The sequence below is a fragment of the Macaca mulatta genome, chromosome 15, assembly GCF_049350105.2.
Source record: "Macaca mulatta isolate MMU2019108-1 chromosome 15, T2T-MMU8v2.0, whole genome shotgun sequence".
Classification (NCBI taxonomy): Eukaryota; Metazoa; Chordata; class Mammalia; order Primates; family Cercopithecidae; genus Macaca; species Macaca mulatta.
In genome coordinates, this window is record NC_133420.1 from 65,520,763 (window position 1) to 65,526,637 (window position 5,875).

Below are 5,875 nucleotides of genomic sequence, written 5' to 3' on the forward strand. Positions count from 1 at the left end.
GTGGATCACCTGAGGTCAGGAGTTCAAGACCAGCCTGGCCAACAGAGTGAAACCCCGTCTCTACTAAAAATACAAAAATTAGCCGGGCGTGGTGGCAGGCACTTGTAATCCCAGCTACTCAAGAGACTAAGGCAGGAGAATTGCTTGAACCCGGGGGGCGGAGGTTTGCAGTGAGCCGAGATTGCACCATTGCACTCCAGCCTGGGCAAAAAGAGTGTGACTCCGTCTCAAAAAAAAAAAAAAAAGGAAGAAAAAGAAATATCAGAACTGCTGTAGGAGATGGTGAAAGTAGGGATCAAAAGACTAAAAGAAGAGGAAAGTTAGGATGGATAGACAATGTAAAACCAGGAAACTTACCATATGACTTTTCCACAGAAGAGCTCCAAGGAATGCTCTGATGAAAGTGACACTGGAAGGGCTGGGCATAGTGGCTCATGCCTGTAATCTCAGCCCTTTGGGAGGGCAAGGTGGGTGGATCATTAAGCTCAGGAGTTCAAGACCAGCCTAGGCAACACAGTGAGACCCCATCTCTACTAAAAATACAGAAAAAATAGTCATGCATGGTGGTCGGTGCCTATGGTCCCAACTACTCAGGAAGCTGAGATGGGAGGATCACTTGTGCCTGGGGGTTTACAGAGGTTGCAGCAAGCCGATATCGCCCTACTGCACTCCAGCCTGGGTGACAGAGTGAGCCCCTATCTCAAAAAAAGAAAAGTAACATTGGTATTACTGAGAAGCTCAGTGGTAGCTGCCCTTGCGGTCTCAGAACAGGGTACCTTGATAGCAATGGGAATAATAGTATCTCAAAATAATAGAGGCCAGATAGCAGCATGTAACCATCAGAAGCAAATAGTTGCAATTATAATGATCTATGAAGTTGGAACAGCAGCCAGAGGGGCCCAACCTGCAGAGAGCGATGGAGATGGCTAATAGTTCATGATGTTCCTAAAGGTGAGATGGCCAACAAGGATATTACTCAATCTAGACAATTAAAAGAAACCCAGGCTAGATGATCAAGAAGCTGAGTCACGATTCATCGCTCAGCTTCTGGATCATAACCAGTCTTCAGACCTGCAACCCAGTGACTGAAGCAGCGGCCAAGTCTCCAGAAGGAGGACCCCATGACACTCTAGTAAATTATTTGGCAATGATTCCTCCAGTCCTTCCTCAAAAAGGTCCACTAGCATTTGTTTGGGCAACCAAACGCAGTGGAAAGAGAAATATTTCCCAAGCAATTCAAGGACTGTTGGACACAAGGTCTGAAATGAAATTGATACCAGTATGGGACCCAAAGCATCCTCAGGATCCCCCCGTTAGAGTTGGGGTATATGGAGACCCTGTAATAAATGGAGTCCTGGCTGAGCGCAGTGGCTCACGCCTGTAATCCCAGCACTTTGGGAGGCTGAGATGGACAGATCACCTGAGGTCAGGAGATTGAGACCATCCTGGCCAACACGGTGAAACCCTGTGCCTGCTAAAAAAACAAAAATCAGTTGGATGTGGTGGTACCTGCCTGTAGTCCCAGCTACTTGGGAGGGTGAGGCAGGAGAACTGCTTGAACCCGGGAGGCAGAGGTTGCAATGAGCCAAGATCATGCCACTGCACTCCAGCCTGGTGACAGAATGAGACTCCGTCTCATACATACATACATACATACATACATACATACATAAAGGAGTCCTGGCCCAGGTTCAGGTCACAGGGAATCCACTGTGCACACAGACACACCCAGTGGTTATGTCCCCGGTTGCCAAATATATGAATAAAATCAACTTACTTGGTTGTTAAAAGAACTAACACATTGGCCCTATGACCTGTGAGGTAAGAGCTATCATCATGAGAAAGACCAAATAGAAGCCTGTGAAACTTCTCCCTACCCCAGCAAGATAGCAATCGAAAACAAGATCGCATCTTACGGGTAGTGTGAGAGATCAATGGTAGTCTTAATGATTTAAAAGATGCAGAGGTAAGGCCAAGGTGGGCGGATCACAAGGTCAGGAGATTGAGACCATCCTGGCTAACATGGTGAAACCCCGTCTCTACTAAAAATACAAAAAAAAAAAAAAAAAAATAGCCAGGCATGGTGGTGGGCACCTATAGTCCCAGCTACTCCGGAGGCTGAGGCAGAAGAATGGCATGAACCCGGGAGGCGGAGCTTGCAGTGAGCCGAGATGGCGCCACTGCACTCCAGCCTGGGCAACAGAGCAAGACTCCATCTCAAAAAAAAAAAAAGATGCAGAGGTAATAGTCCATATCATAATTTCTTTTGATTCAGCAAAATCCTAGATAGATTCTGGAGGATGTCCAGTAGGCTATGACAAACTCAAAAAAGTAGTAGCTCCAATTGCAGGTGCTGTACCAGATTTAGTATCTTTGCTAAAGCAGATTAACGTTACCTCAAATACATGGTGTGTGTGATACGTGACCATTAACCTGGTAAATGCTTTCTTTTCCGTCTCTAAAGGAGGATCAGAAACAGTTAACCGTCACTTGGAATGGACAACAGCATACATTTATAGTCTTGGCCAGAGCTATATTAATTTCATGCCTACCATCATAATATATGCTGAGGCTGTGTGCGGCTCGTGTGTGTAATCTCAACAATTTGGGAGGCCGAAGCAGGAGGATCACTTGAGCCCAGGAATTCAAGGGCAGCCTGGACAACATGGCAAAACCCTGTCACTACAAAAAAAAAAAAAATTAAAAATTAGCCAGGCAGGCCGGGCGCGGTGGCTCAAGCCTGTAATCCCAGCACTTTGGGAGGCCGAGACGGGCGGATCACAAGGTCAGGAGATCGAGACCATCCTGGCTGACACGGTGAAACCCCGTCTCTACTAAAAAAAAATACAAAAAACTAGCCGGGCGAGGTGGCGGGCGCCTATAGTCCCAGCTACTCGGGAGGCTGAGGCAGGAGAATGGCGTGAACCCGGGAGGCGGAGCTTGCAGTGAGCTGAGATCCGGCCACTGCACTCCAGCCTGGGCGGCAGAGCGAGACTCCGTCTCAAAAAAAAAAAAAAAAAAATTAGCCAGGCATGGTGGCATGGGCCCAGCTACTTGAGGGCTACTTAGGAGTCCATAGCTAGCTACTTGGGAGGCTGAGGTAGGAGAATCACCTGAGCCCAGGAAGTTGAGGTTGCTGTGAGAGGTGATCATGCCACTGCACTCTAGCCTGGGTAACAGAGCAAGACCCTGTCTCAAAATTGATTGACTGATTGATTGATTGATAGATAGATATATAGATAGATAGGGTTTCACCATGTTGGTCAGGCTGGTCTTGAACTCCTGATCTCAAGTGATCCACCTGCCCTGCCTCGGCCTCTATTTAAAGAAAAAAAAAATAGAGAAGGGGTCTCATTCTCTTGCCTAGGCTGGTCTCAAGCTCCTTGACTCAGGTGATTCCTTCCCACCTTGGCCTCCCTAAATGCTGAGATTACAGGCCTGAGCCACTGTGCCTAGCATATATATAGACACACACATATATATATACACAAACACACATATATGAATATATATATGAATATATATATGTGTGTGTGTCTATATATATATATATATATATATATATACTGAAGAGACTTTGATCATCTGGATACACCACAGAACATCACATTGTTGCCGGTATTGAGGACAGAAAAGTAATCAGACTGGATATATAAAAATGGCAAATTCATTGGAAGTCTTTTAAAGACATATGTGCTTTCAAATGTGGGAGATAATTTTATGAAGATTCAAAGGTCCACCACAACAGTTAAGTTTTTTTTTTGTCTGTTTGTTTCGGTTTTTTCGAGACAGAGTCTCACTCTGTTGCCCAGGCTGGAGTGCAGTGGTTCCATCTCAGCTCACTGCAACCTCTGCCTCCCGGGTTCAAGCAATTCTCCTGCCTCAGTCTCCCAAGTAGCTGGGATTACAGGAGTGCACCATGCCCAGCTAATTTTTGTATTTTTAGTAGAGACGGGGTTTCACCATGTTGGCCAGGCTGGTCTTGAACTCCTGACCTCAGGTGATCCACCCGCCTCTGCCTCCCAGTGTGCCGGGATTACAGGCCTGAGCCACTGCGCAAGGCTAACAGTTAAGTTTTTAGTAGTCTAGTAGTTTGGGGAATGCTGGGACATTCCCTTCAAAGTAAAAGACAAATTACAATATTGCATCTCTCATTCCCCACGCCCTCAACTAAGGTGTTTTTGTTCTGGAGGCAGAGTATTAGCCCTTACTTGGGAATATCACTCTAACCCGTATACTGGATGACACAAAAGGCTGCCAGCTTTGAGTGGGTCCAGGATGAGTGAAGTGCTCAGCAGCAGCTCCAGGCTGGGATGCAAACGGCCCTACTCTTTGAACCATAGAACACAGCAGAACCTATGGTGTGATTGCTATCATTTGAATGTTTGTGTCCCTCCAAAATTTACACTGAAACTTAATCTCCAGGGCAATAGTGGGGCCTTTAGGAGATTATTAAGTCATGAGGTCTCCTCCCTCATAAATGGGATTAAAACCTTTATAAAAGAAGTTTCACAGTATTCAGTCCTTTTTGCCTTTCCTCCTTTCACCATGTGAGGACATAGCGAGAGGCATAATCTTGGAATCAGACAGCAGCCCTCACCAGACACCAAACATGCTGTCACCATGATCTTGGACCTCCCAGCTTCCAGAACTGTGAGAAATAAATTTCTGTTCTTTATAAATTACCCAATCTCAGATATTTTATTAAAGCAGAACAAACACACTAAGACAGTGGCAAAAGTCATCATGTGGAGTTTCTGACAAGCTCCAATAAGAGAATCACAACCTAGACCCCTAGGGTTCCACGGTAAGGCTATGACATCTGCAGCAGATAATTACAAATTTTTTAAAAATCAGGCCAGGTGAGGTGGCTCATGCCTGTAATCCTAACAATTTGGGAGGTCGAGGCAGGGCAAGTGGATCACTTGAGCTCAGGAGTTCAAGACCAACCTGACTAACATGGTGAAACCCCATCTCTACTAAAAATACAAAAATTAGCCAGGCGTGGTGGCATGTGCCTGTAATTCCAGCTACACAGGAGGCTGAGGCATGAGAATTGCTTGAACCTGGGAGGCGGAGGTTGCAGTGAGCTGAGATTGTACCCCTGCACTCCAGCCTGGGTGACAGAGTGAGGCTCTGTCTCAAAAAATAAAATATTCAGCATCTGACCATGGCAAAGATGAAGTGCCTGACCGTAGGACATCCCAACCACATGAACAATACAATCCTTCATAAATTTTGTTTCTTAAGCCGGTGTGGTGGCTCAAACCTGTAATCCCAGCACTTTGGGAGGCCCAGGTGGGTGGATCGCTTGAGGCCGGGAGTTCGAGACCAGCCAGGCCAACATGGTGAACCCCATTTCTATTAAAAATACAAAAAATTAGCCAGGTGTGGTGGCACATGCCTGTAATTCCAGGTACTCGGGAGGCTGAGGCACGAGAATCACTTGAACCTGGGAGGTGAAGGTTGCAGTGAGTTGAGATTGCACCATTGCACACCAGCCTGGGCGACAGAGCGAGATTCTGTCTCAAAAAAAAAAAAAAAAGTTTTGTTTCTCAGACTCACCACGTCTTAAGGTGGATGGGCCAGCAGCAATCTATTGCAATGTAGAATTGGTACATTCAGGAGCAGACATAAATACAGCTAAAGTGCATAAGCTGCAGGTGGCACGAGCCCCCAGTCATCTGTTGCTCTTACCTTAGCACCTCTCAGCTTATATCTATTGCCGTATATACTCTTGTGGCCGGCTAACAGAGGAGGTTGCCTCGGTGGGTGAGAAAACACAAGCAGGAAATAGGCCATAGTGAGGACCCTGAAAGACAAGGTATTAAGGAGCAATCCTCCTAACTGGGAAGCTTTGGCAGATGCACCATAT